The 19,284-nt window shown below is 40.1% G+C and overlaps 1 protein-coding gene and 1 long non-coding RNA gene across 3 annotated transcripts in view; one reads left to right on the plus strand and one right to left on the minus strand.

Annotated features, from left to right (window-relative positions):
- LOC131482751 (uncharacterized) overlaps positions 1-19,284 on the plus strand; it is a 183,020-nt gene that overhangs the window by 100,134 nt on the left and 63,602 nt on the right. The window lies entirely within an intron of this gene.
- The window catches only part of POU6F2 (POU class 6 homeobox 2), a 412,986-nt gene that overhangs the window by 58,226 nt on the left and 335,476 nt on the right, over positions 1-19,284 (minus strand). The window lies entirely within an intron of this gene.

The following is a 19,284-nucleotide window of genomic DNA, read 5'->3' on the forward strand; positions in this document are numbered from 1 at the left end:
CTAAATATGTGTCTTTTTTATAGATTCTGTTTTTATTAAGGCATAAGAAAATTTCTGTAAATTTCACCAATTCATCACTTATGAAAACAAAAAATATGCATGTTCTGCCTTCCTTCCCAATTATCACATTGATTATTAAAATGTGTTTCTAACACATGTTATGCATAATATCTGTTTTATCAACCCATGAGCAAATGAAGAACCCTGTTTAAGCTGTTACTAAATTTTATTTTGCATAATGGCTTGCTTGTCTCAGTTATTCATGAAACAGCCTAGATAGAGGACATGTTATTTTCCCAAAACAATACATTTGAGCCATATGCTGTTTTTTTCCTTGAAGGACCAGCAAAAATCCACCCATTCCACCCATTGGTTTTTGGACTGTAATAAACCACGGTAGAATAGAATATCTATCTTAGAACAGTGTTCACTTTCCTGAACCCATGATCAGATATGGCATTCACACTACAAAGAGAAGAAAATATCAGTCTGGTCATGTCACACTGCCTGTAAGTGGAGGTCTGTTTACAACCCTAGGTTAAAGCCCATAATTGCAAAAAAGTACAGGGATGCTTTGGGCAAATGGTTGAAAAGGTGACTTTGAACATTGCTGGGCAGCTGCCAAGTCCAAGTTAGATGTGCTGGAGTAAAAATGCCTCAAAGAGAGCTGTGCCATTAAGAAAAACAAACAGTAGAAATTATTGCAGAATATTCAACTCTGTAGAAGTGGGAAGATAAGTATAAGAAAGAGAATTAAAAAAAAAATCCAAGGCCAGAATGCTCAGACGTAAATAAAATCCTTCTGTGTTCACAACATATATTGGTTATAGCTTGTTCTGAAAACATTAACAGAAAGAACCACTACCTGTAGGAGCCGTAAGCCAAGAAAATATAAAAAGTTGTTGTATAGATTGGGAAGTCCCATTAATAAAAGCAAACATGGGTTAAAAAATATAAAGCTTAATCTCACCTGGAGCAAAAGCAAGGCTGTGTCAGAATGCTCTGCTTTTTGGAGTAGGAGAGCAGGAAGTCAGACTGGAAAAAGCAACCCCTCCAATTAGCAGGGAGAAAAAGGATTTAAAAAATAATTTTCTTCAGCAAAACATTGGTCATTCGGTAGCATGTTACTTACATGTTTTTCTTCCTGTTGATTTTGTTTTATGGCATTTCATTTAAGGGGATGTATAGTAACTGTAATAGATCATCATATCAGATGTGAAGATACGATGTAGTATATTTCTCTACTTCCTAATCAAAGATGGACTACCAATGAAACTGTTTAATGAATCTTGATAATAGGATGCTGGCTCTGCCATTGTCTGTACCTACAATGTCAGGATACACTTATATAGCAGAACATGGAATTAACAACTGACTATGAAGTACTATACTGTTGAAATGATATGGTAGAAATTAGAGGGAGGATGGTGGAGATTTGGGGAGGGGGAAAGGGAAATCCCAGAGCCTATGGAACTGTATCATAAAATAATAAATAAATGTAATATACAAATAAATGTTTTGACCAATACTTGGAACTATTGAGAAATGACTGGCTGTGCATTTATAAATGCACAGGAATGAGGTAGCTAGTGATGCAGTTGGCAATGGGGAAATCACTGGGTTATGAAGAGACTAGGGTTTTCTTTCCCAGTCAGTAGGTTCCTGCCTAACTTGGCCATCTTTCTCTGCCTGAGCCTCTGAATTCCTGTATGCAAAATGAGCTGGGGGCAGGTGGGTGCGGCAGTTAGGATGTCAGTTGGGTTGCCCACATCCCATATTGGAGCTCATGGATTTAAGCCCCAGCTGTGCTTCTGAGAGAGCGCTCTGTTATTGTACACTTTGGGAGGCAGCAGACAATGGCTCAAGTACTTACTTCCCTGCCATTCATGTGGGAAACAATAAGTTTCAGGATTCTTGGCTTCAGTCTGGCTGTTACTGGCATTTGGGGAGTGAACCAGTGGATGTAAGAAATATCCTTTCCTTTTTCCTTTCTTTATCCCCATCCCATTAATGTTGATTTGCATTTCCAAATAAAAAGAGGCATAAATTAACGGTTGAGAAGTAGGAGAAGTATGAGCTATATCAGTGATCTTCAGTGGTCAATGGAACTGTGACAGTTTTAGGGTGATGTGCACTGAGGCCCACCAATCGATTCCCCTTGTGGGTACCAAGAACAGGAGAAAGTAAGATCTATTCCATCCTTGTGACTCCTACCCACACCCCCCTGCAGGCTGTTGGATTGAAGTTAGCTCTGAGAATTCTCAGCTCCTCCAGAGAAGACCTGGGAGAGAGGGCTTTCCAACTGGTTGTTCTTCAGGTGTGGAGCAACAACATCAGCATAACCAGATAACTGTTAAAAATGTGAATTTTCTGCTTCCACACTCCAATCTGCACTGTTGGAACTCTCGGGGCTGGAGCTGTTCTTCAGGTGGTGCTGATGTATGCTGAAGTCTGAGATCCTTTTAAGCTGGGAAATTTATGAGGTTTCCTTGAATGATCAGAGTCTATGATGATGCGCAAGTGCAATAAATTGGGTACAGTGCTGTGATTTTTTAGAGTTCTACTCCTGCAAGAATTACAAAATAAATATAGCAACCAAATATGGTTTTCTAAATCTGTTTCTAGCATGGGGGAACTTATGGCTGTAAATAGGTGTTTAGTGAGCCAGGGCTTACAGTAAGTTTCTAATCCAGCTGTGCTGTTTGCCAGCTTTGAAGTTGGCTTCCAGAGGGCATAGCAAGTAGTGAGGATGGGCCTGTGAACACCCTGAGTGTTTGCTTGGGGCTTGGGGGGCCCTAATCTGATCAGGGTTATTATCAAATGCTATCATGGGGAGCAACACTAACATTGTAAATCTATAGCAGACTGAAAAAGCAATTACTTGATGTCAAAATAAAGATAGTTGTAAATTAACCATGCAAAGGCTTTCAAAAACTATAATAAATTCAAATAACTGGTACCTCTCAATTTGGCTGTATACTGAAAAAAATACTACTGCAGAAGGGAGGAGAAAATGTTTCCATCACTACAAAACTTAGGTTAGAAGTACAGCTACTGGGAATTGGCATTGGGATGACTTCTGTGTGATAAGCGCACTGGCCACTCCTAAGCATGTATGATGGTTTGATTCATATGTGCTCATATTTTTCAGATGAACACATACACTGCTTAGTTCTTTGTGTATCACTTTTAGAAAGAATGACCACACTTTATTCCTGATGTTTCTTGGTTGCATTTTCTTGCAGGTAAAGTGAAGTAAACTGACTTAGAGGTGATTGTATAGTTACTTCACAGGAGACATTAAAGTAGAGAAATAGAAAAAAGACTTTTTTAGAACTTAGAAAAAATGATCAAAAGAGTTATATGATTTTTAGGAGGAAAATGGCATTCAGGAATAAGGAAAAGTGATTATCAAGAATTTTTCAAAACAAAGTTATTGTATCTTTAGAATGATGTATCTTTTAGCTTGTAGATATATATGCTACCAAGCAATCTGAAGTACACTTTGTGGATCCCTGCAGCCAGCATTGGCCTTAGAATAAAGGATTTGGGGAATGGCACAGGTTTGGGCAGCACTGTGGCATCTATCTCTTGATGATTCTTAATGTGTCTCAGTGTGTTAAGAGGAAGTTGTCCTGAACAACTTGTTTAACTCTTTTCCAACATATTTGATCATGGTACCCTCATTTTCATTTAATGGCACATGTGAAACCTATTTGAACTGTGTCCTGTGTAAAGTACTCTGGAATAAGCTGGGTGACTTGTTATCCATAGGTGTAACCAATGAGCTAATACAATAAGCTTGAATTCCACTTTGGCTATTTTCATCAACTGCATGAGAGGAAGCACTTTATCTTCCAAACCCATCACCTATCTGGAAATGCTTCATGAACTATCTGGAAAACATTCCCTTTGGTGCTTTAGTTAATGTTTATGCAGCTTGGTTAAGATACGATTTATTGATCTAAAAAGTATCCTAGAGACACATGAGCTTTGAGAACAAACACATCTATGTTACCATTAAGTGACCACAATGGAAATATTTCTGTATCTCTGTAAGTGGAATATTGCCACATAGTGAGCATGATAATGTTTGAGGCATTTTCATGCTCATTATGTGATGTAGCACCTTTTGCATCCCAGAAAGCAGAATGGGCTGAATAGAACGGAATGGTATGGGAAAGCAAACACAGGTATTGGAGAAGAAATGGCTGTGAGGGGCAATCTGAAGATAGTTCTCTTACTAGTTATTGGAATAGGGCAATTTGTGTCACATATGTACTTGTTTTAAGGACGACAGACCTTAAATTCTCTCAGCTGACTTACTTCGGCTTGAGTAATACCTTTAATTCTCAGTTTGTGTTCTATTATATAGCTGCTAAACAGGAGAAATATGGCCATGAAGATTTTCATTTTTGTTTGAAAAACCTCAATTTTACTTATTTGCTTACATTTTAATTAAAAAACATCAATTTCAAAGTGTTACTTAATAATAAATTAAACCCAGAAACTCAGATTTTTATATACGAGTGTATTTCAAAAAGTTCATGGAAAATGGAATGAAAAGTTTATGTATGTATGTATGAAAAAAAATTGAAATCCATCCTTACGAGTGAGCTTCAGCAAGTTATGGAAAAGGCATGCAATGGAAAAATTATGAAAAGATTTCAATTTTTTTGTGGTACCAAGCTTAATTTACTCAATTCTATTTTGATGAACTCTCTTAAGTCCCTTTATATACAGATTACTATAATTAAGAAAAACACACTTTTGTATTAAGTAGTGACTTTGTCATCTATATCCCTATAATTTTTATAATTATATATTTTCTTCAGAAATAAAGTAAATAATTTTATTTGCACCTGTAAATCAAATTGCTTCATAACTGCAAGAAAGGGAAGCTAACTCAAAGATGTTTTGATTAGATCCAAAGTTTTGGAAAAAATTTTTAAATATAAAATATAGTTATTGCAAGTTTTTTGAAATCCTAAAATTAAAATCCCAGGTTTATTATACATCCATTTTATGCTTTAGAAATTGTCATTGTTTTGAAGCCCACAGGAATAAAACTAAAATGTAGAATTTTACTGTTGTGGGATATAAAGTATTCAAAATAAGCTAAAATGATATGCTTTTGTTTTTTTTCCCCTTAATTTTCACTTAGGCATGCAGAAAAGTAATCTATACAGCAGTGCATATATTTCTACATGTATGACTGTTTGCTTTGAACATTGTTAATAATACGGTCACTTCTTATATATATATTTTTTAGTGAAAAATCTCTTCAAAAGATGGGAGGAGGGGAAAATCAACACACAGATGAATATAGAAGTCTATAACCAAAGGGAAACAACACTATGGTAAATAAATCCAGGAAATGTAGTGAAAATCAATTTCATTTCAGAAATATTTTGAAACAATCCTATAATTTTCCCAAAATTTTTAATGCATTTCTTTCTCATGAACTTTGTTACCTAGTATTCAAGTAGTAATCATGTAATACCTTCTAAAATAGGTTATTTCCAACAGAAATGGCTTCAAATATAAAATGGGGCTCATGTATTAGCCATTAATTTAGCAGAATAGACAGAAGATGAACATGCCAGTAAAATAAGTACCTTTTCTTCCTTTTTGACTTCTGTTTTTCTTAGAAGACTAAGTCTAGGGAATTCAATTTACCATTGAAGAGTCATTCCACAGCCAATTTTTCTCTATTTAGAAACATCAGTTTGATTGGTTTCTTTCTTTTAGTAATACACACATTTAAGTTTCCTTTATTCCTTTTTTGTGGCTTGATAGCTTTTTTTCTCTTTAGTGATAAATGTTCCTTTTGAATATATTAGTACATTTAAGCTACTTATTTTGTTTATTCATTTACTTCACAACATCTTGGTTGCTATAAAAGTTGGTTGTATTCAAAGTTGCCATAAACATTGACATGCAGCTTTTTGTTTTCGATTCCTTCTGAGTAAATACCAAAAACAAAACTGTTGGGTTGCATGGTAAGAGTATGTTGGTTTGTAAGACCCTGTCAAATTGTCTTCCAAAGTGTTTGTCCAGTTGCTTTCCTCACATCAGTGCGTTCCTATTGTTTCTCATTCTTGTCAGCATTTGGTGGTGTCAGTGTTGCGTGTTTTTGTCCCTGTATTTGATCACTAAAGGAAAGAAGCCAATCAGGAAAGGCTGTGTGCTATGTGATTTCAACTGTATGACCTTTTGGAAAAGGAGAAGCTATGGAGACAGTGAAAAGATCAGTAGTTGCTGGGGGTCATGGGAAAAGGAGGGAAGAATTCATGAGGTAGAACATAGAAGATTTTTAGTAACACCACTCTGTTGAACACTAATGGTAGGAACATGGAATCCTACATTTGTCTGATCCATAAATGCACAACCCCAAGTGTGAACTTCAATGTAAATGAGTAATGATCTGTCAGTGTAGATTCACTCTGGGACTCCTGTGGTGTGGGGAGTTCACAGTAAGTGAAAGTTGACATGTCTACTTTGTGCTACGTATTACTGGAAACATTAAACTGCTGTAAGGTGTAGAGTTATCAACCTGATGAATCATTTTGATAATGAAACAAGGATGCCCACAGGAAGCTCAAACAATGGGAACAAGATGGTGATTTGGGCTGGCATAGTGGCATTGCAGGTATAGCTACTACTTGCTGTACCAGTATCCTGAATGGACACTACTTCATATCCTAGCTGCTCTGTTTCTGATCCAGCTCTCTGTTAATGATCCTGAGAAAAGCAGCACAAAATGGCCCCAGTACCTGATCTCCTGCCACCCAAGAAGGAGACCTCGGATGAAGCTCCTGGCTTTGGCTTATGACCATATGGGGAGTGAACAAGTGAATGGAACATTCTCTGTCTCTCCCTCTGTGTAATTCTTTCAAATAAATAAATCTTAAAAGGGGTGGCTTCTCAGTCTGTTCTCTGAGACCTACTGAAGCTCCCTTCTTGTACCTGAGCTGATTAGATCTTCCACATGAACCCTGGTGCAGATCAGTGGAACCTTTAAGTTAAAACTGATACACAGTGATTCTGTTTACACCCACACTCCCCTCCCTTTGAGATTACGTAAAGCTCAGAAAACACCTAGACTGTTCTGGGAAAGGCCATAATCTGAGAAAGCACAAAAGGCCATTTACAGTTTCACCAAGGTTTGCAGTTCCAGCCTCCTCTTTTTGCTGCATCAGATGTCAAGCTGTGAGATTTAAACAGCCTAGTGGTGCAGTCAGACTACCTTGGTTCTAAGTGAGGCCCCTCCATCACATCACCTGACTGAGTTGCACAGAAACAGACTCTGAAAGTGTAGTGATTGGGAGGTACATGATGGAGTATCCTTTGGATTGCCTCCTAAGGGAGGAAGGATGAGGAAGCAGCTGAGCAGAGAAGCTGAGGTTCCATACAGGCCAAATCTCAGGGCCATTCCATGGAGCCATGGTTTAAAAAGAATGGCTCAAGTCAGACCTTGAAAGTTATGCACGAGCAGGTTGCTTGATGTGGATGGTCCAGGAAAGGGCATGGTGTTGGGCATGGCTTTGAATGGGGAGGATCTCTGGGGTTTCGGCTGTCTGCAAGGTGCACCTGCTGGCTGTGTGCCAAAAGAACTCTAGGCAGTTGGAGCAGCAGGTGTTTCAATAAATGGGGATCTGGGAGCCTTCACAGGGTTCCCCATACATAGCCCTTCCAAGCTTCAGTGTTCTACAGTGTTAATGGGTAATAATAAAAGCTTTGCCTTTGGTATATTCACACGAAGGTCAATGGTGCATCACACAGGAATGCTCAAACATGCTTGTTAGTAGAGAATTTTCACTGGGCTCTGGAACCCAACAGGACTTGAGGGCTTCTCTCTGAGCCTCAGATATGTGAGACAGCATGTGTGAGACACTGCTGGGACAGAGGAACCAAACTTTGGATTGGGCAATGAGGAGAAATGTCTCTGAGAAGATGGTATTTGGCGTAAAAGTTGAGAGGAAGCAAGACTGATCAGTAGCTTGAAAGAGAACTGTGCAGATGCAGACAGCAAAAGAAAAAAAAAAGGCATTGAGGCAGAAATAAGCTGTTTACATGCCCTAGGCTTGAAGAATACGTGGTTTCAATATTGTTTGGATGTTGGTTATTTTCATAGACACCTCAAGCACATGATAGATTTGTTTACTTTGGATAAGAATCATGAAGCACCTGCAGATGCCAGCTGACTCTTCAGTTTTCAACTGATTTGTAACCTTGCATTTCCGTAGTCTTCAGATTCATTCACCAGCATGGGGATGCTTTGAGTAGCAGTGCATTTTGTTAAAACTTTAAAAATCTTTAAAAGGATTTTCATGTGGCAGTCTGTCACTGCCACTGCACAGAAGGGAAACAGCCCAACCATGATTTCCCATCCACACCCTGGAGCATTAGATATAAAGTCAATTGCAAATACATCTAAGGATGAGGTATTTATTATTTTATGAGCAATAGCCAGTAAAATTCTTCAGACTTTGGTAGAGCAAACGAGAACCACTGGGGCTAGTTTGGGTTTATCCTCCACTCCCTGACCTCTCACTGGGCAGTGATTTGGATTGCTGAATGAGCCTTTGGAGCGGAGCTCTTAGAGTTCCTCATGTTCGAAGGATTTGTAGTTTACTGCATATTTAAGACCCTCAGGTGGGGTTCAATTTACCATATTCAAATTAAGCATTATGGAGAAATGGTAGGATTAAATCATTTTGCATGAGCGAGTACCACTGAAGGTGAGGTATTTCCACACGCTCTCACGTAACAGGAACTCTGAGAGATAGGCACTGAGTCATGAAGAAATGCAAGCTCGGAAGAGTTGTCCAGGTTTTACTGGTGCAGAAAGGCTCTACTGCCACAAGTGCAGCTTTCCAGTAGGTCTGATAATGGGGATGGCTTTTGTAGAGGTAGCCGGTGAATAGTCTGCAGTGGTCTGAGTTTTAACACACTCGATGAAAGGGATTGTTGGTTGATCGTGGAGAAAGTCATGGCTTCTGTCTGGGTTTGGGTCAATGAACAAGCATCTCTGAATGGCTGCTAGGGACTCAGATCTAATTTTGATCTATTCATGAAGACAGGTGAAAGACATAGCTCTGCTGAAGAGTATGTACTACTGGATTCATCTAATTGGGAATCTTTAACTCTGTATCAAAGGCATAGAATCCTGTCATTAGAGCAAGCTGGATTGCTGAGGAAGATGGGAAGTCTTTTAGTAGGGGTTTAGAGAAGGTTATTTCAGTGATTCAGGAAAAATCTCAGGTGGCTAGGGTGCTTAGAGGCATGAGTCAGGCCAGACCACTAGAACTTTGGTTCACCTACAGAATTTCATTTCACTTTATTTACTTGCGAGGCAGGGGGAGGGAGATTGTGAGAGAAATCTTCCATTTGTAGGTTCATTTCCCCAAATGCTCACACCAGCTGGGGCTGGGTATCTAAGGACTCCTGGCACATGAGTGGCAGGAATTCAGGTATTTGGACCACCACCTGCTGCTTCCCAGAGACATTAGGAAGCTGGATGGGTAGTGGAGACAGGATTTGAATCAGGCAGTTCAATAGGGGACATAGTATCCTAAGCTGCATCTCAACCCATTGCATACCAAAGCTACCCCTGATGAGGGGATTTAAAGACAGTTTTAATAATGCATGGAAATCTTAGATAATGCATTGTTTTTACCCTTTTTACCTCTTACCATTTTTCTCCATTTTTTTTGAAGATTTATTTTTATTGGAAAGGCAGATTTACAGAGAGGAGCGATAAAGATCTGCCTACTGGTTCACTTCCCAAGTGGCCACAATGGCTGGAGCTGAGCTGATCTGAAGCCAGGAACCAGGAGCTTCTTCCAGGTCTCCAGTGCGGGTGATGGGTTTCAAGGCTTTAGGCTGTCCTTGACTGCTTTCCCAGGCTGCAAGTAGGCAGATGGAAGGGAAGTGGAACAGCCAGGACATGAACTAGCAGCCATATGAGATCCTGGGGTGTGCAAGGCGAGGACTTGAGTCACTAGGCTTCTATGCTGGGCCACTTGATCCATTATTTTAAAAATTTATTTACTTTTAAAGAGTTACAGACAGGGAGAAACAGATATTTTTCATCCTGTGTTTTACTCTCCACATGGCCTCAAAGGCCAGTGCTGGGAGAAGCCAGAAGCTTCATCTGGGTCTTCATGTGGGTGTAGGTGCCCAAATGCTTGAATCATCCTTTGCTGCTTTTCCCAGCCAATAGCCAGGTGCAGATCGGAAGTGAAACTGACATGACATAAACTGGCATTCATGTGAGGTCCTGATGTTGCATGTGGTGGTGTTACTCAGTACAATGCTGGCCCTGCTTTCTCACTTTTATGACATATCCTCTTTATGCGTGGTGTAAAATAAGGACAAGATTATAGAGACAAGAAAAAAAGGTACAAGTTCAAAATGTTGCAATCCCAACAGTGACTGTGTGAACATTTTCATTTCTGTCTTACTGTACTTTTCCCTGGTGGTGTATTTATTGGCAATAGGGGCACAACATAAATTCTTTTTCGGGGGGACAGGTAATTTCAAAATGTAATTTTAACAAAACATGTTATATTGTCATATAGGTTGTCCATGTTGTATATTTCAAATCTTTTCATACCAATATACTTCTGTTTTTTCTTGAGCTTAATGGAATTACTAAATTTTCTCATGACTGTAGAATATTATGAAAATCAGTATCATGTACCTGTCTGGCTGTTGGCCCTTACTCCTGTCATGGGGCGTCTGAGGATCTTGGTTTGAGAAACACTGCTCTCAGAGCAAGTGTACACTGAGATCCACTCTGACAGGTGCCCTATTCTGATGTGCTCTAGGTAGTAACCAAGCTGCTCATGCAAGGTTATGATCACACTGTCTCCTGCTCAAGTTTTTCTTCAGAAAAACCTGCAAGGTGCAGCTCATCTAGTTCTTCCCCACTAACCTCCCACTGCTCTAGATTCTCTCAGCCTCCCAAAGGAGTGTGGTTTTGTCTTAAACCCTCGCTGGGGACACAGGCCTGATGATGGAATTTCTAGGCCCAGATCTCTGCCTTTTCTCACTGGGATCTGCTGCTTGGCTGTGGTCAGTTCCCATTGTCTACCTTATTCCACCACATGCTTGCCTTGGTTCTTCTAGGGCTGACCACCTTCTGGCTGGCCCAGCCCTGAGTCTTATGACATGGGGTTGCCCGCTGTGCCACTAAATACTTCTCAGCCTGTCTCCTCTCACATGGATCTGGAGTTTTCTGTGCTGAAATGCATGTTTCGGAATCTTCCCATTCTGATAGGCACCACGACCTTCTGGGCTCTGCTTAAGGCTGCTTCTAAGAGTAGCTTCTCTGCTTTTTGTTTTTTAATTTTTTTTTTTTAGCTTTTAATATTCTGGGGCTTTTTCTAGACATCCAGTGTTGTCAGACCTGAGAGCTAAGTGTTTTCTTTCTTTTAAATAACATGCATGATGTTTTAACAATTACTTTTACGTGATTATGCATATACATATATATTTTTGCTATATATATATATATATATATTTAATTTTCTCTTGATTTTCAACTGTTTGAAAGTTACTGAACTTTTGGAGCTGGGAGTTTCCACCAGGGGTGTTAAGTTCCTAGTTATTTATGAGTCAGATTTTCTCCCCCCTTTGTCCTGATTTTATGCAGCTATTAGTCTAAGAGATAGCTTAGAGCTATAAAAAAATTCTAAAAGAATTTGAATAACTTTGCTAATGATGTTAACTGGGTTAACACACGGAAATCAGGAGTCTAATCAACTGATGATAAGAATCTATTTTATAATTAGATCATATTCTGCAGAAATGGGAACAGTCTTCCCCCTGCAATCCTGCCAGTTTCTTGAAAAGGAGAAAGACCTGTTTGTACCTGCCAGACACAGACAGTTCTCTTGAACTGGCTTTGGATGCGCTGATGAGAGGTGCTGCAGGGTGAAACACTGTGTTCTTGGGGAGAAGGAAGAAACTCCCAATAGATTTGTAAGAATGGGAGGGAGTGGGAAGGCTGCATCACTGCTCTTATTTTCCCTATGTCACGTCATGCAATGGTCACTCCATGGCTAAGTCTTTAGAGGGGATGACTTCTAGATGCAAAGGGGGTGTGAAGCAATAATTCAGTAACTGCTAATTTATCTCTCTCATTTATAATGCTCTCATTTGACTCTAGTTTTAAAATATCCTGTAATTTTTAATATAAGCAGTGTTGGGCTACAATAAAGTGAAACAAAAATCCTTCTGTTGGGCTAGTAGAGTAGCATATGTCAACAGTTTTAGACAAATGAGAAGATTCCTGTAAAATGGAAAATTCATGTTATAGGATTTATCATAACATTTGTGCCAGTAATTTAACACATACTCTTTTTTTAATTGCACACACGGAAGAACAGGTTCTATTATTCCCATTTTCTAGTGAAGAAATTGAGGCATGTGAGCCAAGGAGGTGTGAGCACCTGTCATTAGAATCTGGGTGCCACTTACCCAAGGAATTATTCTTGTGCTACCTTTATAGAGTATAAGAAATAAAGGAGAATTTTGTAGGCCATGTTTATGCAGCTCAAATTAAATGGAGCTATAAAAATATTCAGTGGGAATATCTATACTTCTTATGTGAATAATATAGCAATTTTTCCCTGAGTTATCTATATTTCTTCAATTGGGTTGGGATGGATAGATCACTTCTAAATAAAACAGGAGAGCATAAAAAAATGAAATGAATGGGCCCAATCCCAGTTGAAGTGAGAAGAATAAAATACATTTCCTTGCTTGAAAGAAAGCGATTCATCTCTCTGAGGTTCAATAAACGTTCTCTTTCAGGAAGTCACACAGCTCTATCTGGACGGGCCCTTCCCTCCAAATGACAATGAGGGCTTTCACTTTGTGAAGGAGTGTCCTCTCACAGGCTGACCCAAGCAAACCATTTTCCTTGGAACCCAGTGGAGTTTGTGCTGGTGATACAAAAGGGACACAGAGTAAGAACTTAAGAGAACCAAGAGAAGAAACTGGCTCTGGGTTTCTTTGTGTCTTAAATTTTTAAAAAAGATTTTTCTATTTTTATTGGAAAGGCAGACATACAGAGAGAAGAAGATACAGAAAGGATGATCTTCTGTCTGCTGATTCACTCCCCAAGGGCCCGTGATGGCTGGAACTGAGTTGATCCAAAGCCAGGAGCTCCCTCCAGGTCACCTATGCAGTACAAGACCCCAAGGCTTTGGGTTGTCCTCTACTGCTTTCCCAGGTCACAAGCAGGGAGCTGGATGGGAAGTGGAGCATCCAGCACATGAATTAGTACCTACATGGGATCTCAGCACATTCAAGCAAGGATTTAGCCACTAGGCTATTGTGCTGGGCCCATGTATCTTAAAATTTTTTTAAAAGAGAAAAGAGCAATAGTAGACACTGTGAGGAAATAGGTATCAGGCTGTTGTGCTAGATCACAGAAACTTGGTGGGATTTTGCCTGAGTTGCTGCTTGCATGGGTCATGCCAAAGAACAAAAACAGTTCATGTATGTTCCTTAGCATCCTGATGAGGAGGGGTGAAACTTAAGAAAAGCAATGAAATGATACTGTGAAGAAGCAGGTACAGGATGAAGAGGCAGATAGTTTGGGGGATGAGGGCAGCTAAGGATGCAGAATTTTGAAATCTCATTGTGACCACAGAAGCAGGAGGGAGAAGCAAGGCAGAGGATTGCTCACTGGGAGAAGAGCACAGGAACAAAAACACGCCTAGCCCAAGAGAGATTTTAATGCACATATCCCACATCAAAACCTGTGGTTCAAGCTCTGACTCTCACCTACCTCCAGATAAATACCAAGGTCCTCTGTGTATTTCTGTGGTAATGAGGCCCAATGTGTATAATTCAGCTTGCTCAAAACAGGACTCAATTTCTTTACCCCAGAGCCCTTCATCATCAACTGCTGTATCACTCTGTTGGTTCATCTTTCACTTCTAAGGTCCCATCAATGCCTCAGTCGTCTCACTCTGACATGGAGGAGGAGTCCACTCCTCCATTCCACTGCTGCGGCCCTAGGAAGGGCACTATGTCTTTGCCTTTGGTCTACCTCCAGTATTTTCCTTACTCTAGAATCTCATAGTACTACATAATACAGTCACACTAGGAACATAAGATATTTGTGTGCTTATTTGAATTTCCAAGAATGGCTAACCTAGCATGTCAGTGATCAGAAACAACTTTGTACAGTGCTCACATTGGTCCTCTTGACATCTGAAAAGTTTCTCTGCTTTTTGAATGACTCAAGTTACAAGGATGATGACCCAGTAGCCTTGAATCAGCATCATGATGTTGAAGTTACACAGGGTCTTTCAGAAAATCTATGGATAGGTATAATTTTTCAAGGCTGATTGCAATAGGGTGTGGATGAGAGGAGTCGGAACATCATTAAAAATTCTGCATTCTGATTCTCTGGGTGATTGCTCTTCCATTGTGATATGCCACTAGCATGTTTTATTGAAATTTCAGGAGTGGTGACTGGCATTGGCAAGGAATCCGGGGAAGCACAATTAGAAAGACAGGGAGGCAGGTTAGTGCAGCAGGCACAAGAGCTTACTTCACAGCTCCTGATGTAGCAGCTTAGGCATTAACTGGGGTGGTAGCAGTAGGGACAGAGGAGAGAACAAATTTGGGAGAGCATGACTCCAGCTATAAACCACTGTGTTCAAAGATGTTTTGGGAGCAGGACCATCCCCTGAAGGATTTTTATTATTGTAAGAGATGGGTTATTTCCCAAAACGGTCAGGTCCTCATTTATGGGCCACTGGGCACGCTTGAATCAGGAAATGGGTTGTGAACAACCATCATTGGGCCAAATAGTGACAAGAGGTATTTTCAGGAATCCAGACTCCTTGGCAAAACTTTGACCAAGAGGCTGGGCTCCAATCAAGAGGGAAAAGGAAAAGTTTTTCGTATAAGTTGCCTTTTTTTTTTTTTTTTTTTTTTGAGATACCTACATGGGTTCAGGCTATTGAAAATCAAGTCATTTTACAAGTGAAGAAGGACTTTGTGTCTTGGCTTACTTTCCCATAACTGTCCACTTTTGGACAAAGGCCCTCCCTCCTACACCCGGTGCGTAATCTGGGAACTCAAGGATTACACCCACTTGTTTAAGATCCAGTGATGTCTTTGAACACACATGGAAGAACCAGCCATGTGTGCTTAGAACTGTGTGCCTCCAGGTAAATGTAAGGAGTTGGACGTGCAGAGTTGGTAACTGACATTGATACCCAAAATGAAGCTTTGCAAGCTGTTAATGTCTATGTTTTAAGGGATCTTATAGCTGCAAGCCCAACAAGAGAGTTATGTACTAATAATGATATATTCTACATAAAATTAAAATAGGTATAAACAATTGGATATTGCATTTAAATTGTATAATGTATGACTTCAATAGAATTAGAATGTATCAAGTTAAATTAATTATATACTTCATATATATGATATAAATATATATATATATAACATAGAAGTACAAATATGTGTATTTCACTAAATCTACAAACATATAGAAATAGGCTAAGGAAGGACAAGTGTTTGGCCTAGTAGTTAAATTGCCAGGTTACCCCATCCAATACTGCAGTGCCTGTATTTGAGTGTTGGCTGTGGCTTTGATTCCAGCTTCCTGTTAATGTACAGCCTGATGGACAATGATGATGACTCAAGTAGTTGGCTTGCTGTAACCGTTTTGTGAAAACTGTATAGAATTCTTAGCTACTGGTTTTCAAGCACTGGATGGGATTACACTCTCCCATGATCTGTCTCTGAAATAAAATTTTGTATAAAACCATGGTAAATAAGCATTAAACATTAGTATATAACTACATATGATAAATAGGCTAAATATTAAGTATATAAGTCTATATGTATGTATAAATATGCTAAATATGAAACTTTGCTAATATTAAAATGCACTAAAATAGTAATGAAATTTAATAAGAATACTAAATAGAATTACAAAGCTCTGCCACCCTCCACTCTCCCAATACTCATGTATCGGAGGTGTCATTTTGGGTTGTATACCCTAGGAATTGGAAGCTTCCTGTGCTGTGCTGATGACAGCTTTAACTAGTAAATATCCAAGTGGGTGATCACTGTAGAGGTGGGCAAGTTCTCAGGCTTGTGCCCCTAGATGTGGCCCTTACCTTCTCACTCTGTGAAAGGGGAGAGTGGGAGAATGTGAGCCGGGAGTGGATTGTACACTGGACCCCCAGGCCCCTGAGGCAGAGGGGGCAGCCCTGAGCTCCTGACAGAGCCGCCCTGAGAACCTTCTGGAGACTTCGTGACAAGGCACTTCCTTGCAGCCCAGGTTTTTTCCTCTTCACTGCTGCTCCTGTGAATTTCCTTCTCTAACACTTTGTTCTCAGACTTAGTTTTAACAGCTCAGGAGAGAAAATGTTTCAGGCTCACATTTATATATTTTCATTTGTTGTCCTAAGGTGAGCATCCAATAATGCTTTCTATCTCCCATGAATGGCCCAATGGTGGAGGTTAGTAGGAGACCACAAAGCAGATTAATCACTATGTCACAATACACTTCAAATGCGCACAGTAGAATTATTCATATAGACTACAGTTTATGGACATCATTTACTGGGGCACATGTAGGGATCATGCTCAATGGGTGCGTTTTTTTCTTTTCAAAGGAAAAGTATTGTGATGTAAAAGTTACCCATTTTACAGGTAAAGAAACAGGGGAGAGTTAAGTTTAAAGCCCCACTGCTGTGTGAAAATTGGTGGAGTCATGATTCTCTGTTGTTTACTTGAAAAGGGTAAAAGACAGTGGGCAATGGCCCCACGCAGACTAAATGACTGTCTCCTGGAGTATCTCCTGCAGTTCATGTTTAACATTTTAAAATAATTTTAACTTATTTTCACAGAGAAAGTATATCTACTGGTTCACTTTGAAATGCTGGCTACAACTACTAGGGCTGGGGCTAGGCTGAAGCCAGGAGCAAGAAATCTGTCCAGGTCTCCCAAGCATGGGGCAGGAGCCCAAGTCTTTGAACCCCTATGTGTTGCCATCTAGAGTACACATTAGTAAGAAGATGCATTGGAGGCAGAAAAGGGATTCAAACTAGGAACTCCAATATGTGCTACAGGCATATTCTGAAGGGCAGCCTGAGCTTTGTACCTAATGCCCACTGCTTTCTTGAGGCCAAATGCCGGCCAGAGCATGGAGTCACGGAACAGTGCAGAGTGCTCATCTTGGAACTGAACCGATAGGGTGGGGGTGATTGTGTCTTCTGTACTCCTCTTTGGAATTTCCATATTTCCCAAGCTAGGGAAGGACTTGAAAAGTCCACCCAAATCCATGTGAAAGCATCCAGCTGGGGCCTAGAGGTCGTTGGTCCTACTCTCCTGGGAAAGGGATGGGCAAGTTGAGTCAGAAACCAGGCCACAAAGAGCACCCTGTGGCTGGTGGCACAGCACAAATGAAGGGGGATTGTCCCAGCTCCACTGCTCATCACCTGGCTGAGCGCTGGTGAATAAATGAAAATAGCCAAGCCCAGGAGAAAAATATTTATTCATTTAATGGCTGAAACTAAATGCCATCTCTGTTGTGATAACGAAAGGTTTAAAGTGCATTCCTGTCGTTTCTCAACCCACTTTGGTCTGGCCCCTGGGTCACGTGGAGCAGCAGTCCATGTAATCCCCTGAATGGAAAAAAATTAGGCTCAAAGTACCAAATGGACACCCACAACATAATATCAGGTAAAACAAGCCTGCTCCTCTGTCCTCCGCCCCACTTCCCAAACCTCCCCAAATGTTAGCGAAATAGAGAGAAATTCCAGTCATTTCTCATTACTGTGAAGGTCAGCCTGGCTGGGAAAATTGTTTCTGCTTTACAATTCCCCAAACTGTAGAAAGCAGTTAGACTTCTGGACAAAAACTAATGTTGCATTCAAAGGGAAAAGAGGCTGAGACTGCATTGCTGCAGTAATAAGAGAATTTTTTACTCTTTCCACTTCCCTGTGAACCTAATCAACTGTGACATGAGAAAATATACTGGGCTCACCCAGCCAGAATCTGACTGCCACCTGAAAATGTCCTCAATATTCCACTGTTTGGGACTTTACAATGATCCTTCCGACATCAATTTTGTGCATGTACATCAAAATGTCATTACAGATGCCTGCCCACGCCTCCCTTCACAGGCCCACCCTGGGCCGCCCATCTAAGGCTACTGGTGGAGACTCCTCTGTGGTTGATGGATGGTTCCTTTCTGTGATTCTCTAAAAAGCATTTGTTTATATAGGAAGGTGTCTGGTGGGTAGGGGGAAATAGGAGATACATCCATCTCTATGCTGACCTCTCCCGCAAAGGTCTCTTGACTATCAACAGGTGAATTCTGAGTCTGAAGGATGTTAAGAATTCACCTTCAACACTGGGTTAGGATGTGCCGTGTCAGTGAGATACCAACTTCTCCTTTAGCTTCATGTCACTGGTCAGACTGGAATGCGAATACTGAAAGTAAATGTGTTTGTGTCCCTGGCCTGCCTGCACAGTCCAAGCTGCAGTCAGCTGCTGAGCTGTGTAGGTATACCATAGGTGACTAGGCACATAGATCGCTTCTAACTCCACTCTCTATGCCAAGCATGTGTGGATGCTTTTCATGCTCATAGACGTAATAGACACATGGCAGCTTTTGACAAATGTTTGGCATATATAATGAAATTCCTGATGATAGTTTTATTATTGCCCAGTTACGTCAAATTGAACAAATCTAATGTGACTCTTCACGGTGGCATTATCATCTTTCCCTTTGCCCTAATATTTACGGAAATATTACAAGTGTTTGACATATAAATTCAGCATTTGACTGACTTTAATAACCATGTGATCAATAAGAAGTGATATTTTTATAGTCCAAGTTCAATATTTAAAGGGTCACGGGTGACCAATCTTCATCAAAACAGTACGGCCAGATCTTTTATTTTTCAGAATCCATCATTTCTTTTTTTAAAAAACTCCCCGCTTTGGCATCAGTCTAATTAAGAGTTCAGATCTATAAAAAGCTGGCAATATTTACAGAATGTGTGCACATTCTATGAAGACAGGCACATCTGCTTTCTGAACAGCTTGATTTTTGGATGCTAAGAAGAAATTCAACATGATGAACATAGAAAGAAACTGGATAGAAAAATCAATGAATGTAAATCTAGAAGCTTAGTCTTTATTCAATAAGGATACCAGTTTCTAGACTTTGGGTAAAATTATTGCTTCTTCAGAAAACTCACACAGTAGTTTGGAATAGGTAGG

This window comes from Ochotona princeps, chromosome 20 (assembly GCF_030435755.1).
Source record: "Ochotona princeps isolate mOchPri1 chromosome 20, mOchPri1.hap1, whole genome shotgun sequence".
Classification (NCBI taxonomy): Eukaryota; Metazoa; Chordata; class Mammalia; order Lagomorpha; family Ochotonidae; genus Ochotona; species Ochotona princeps.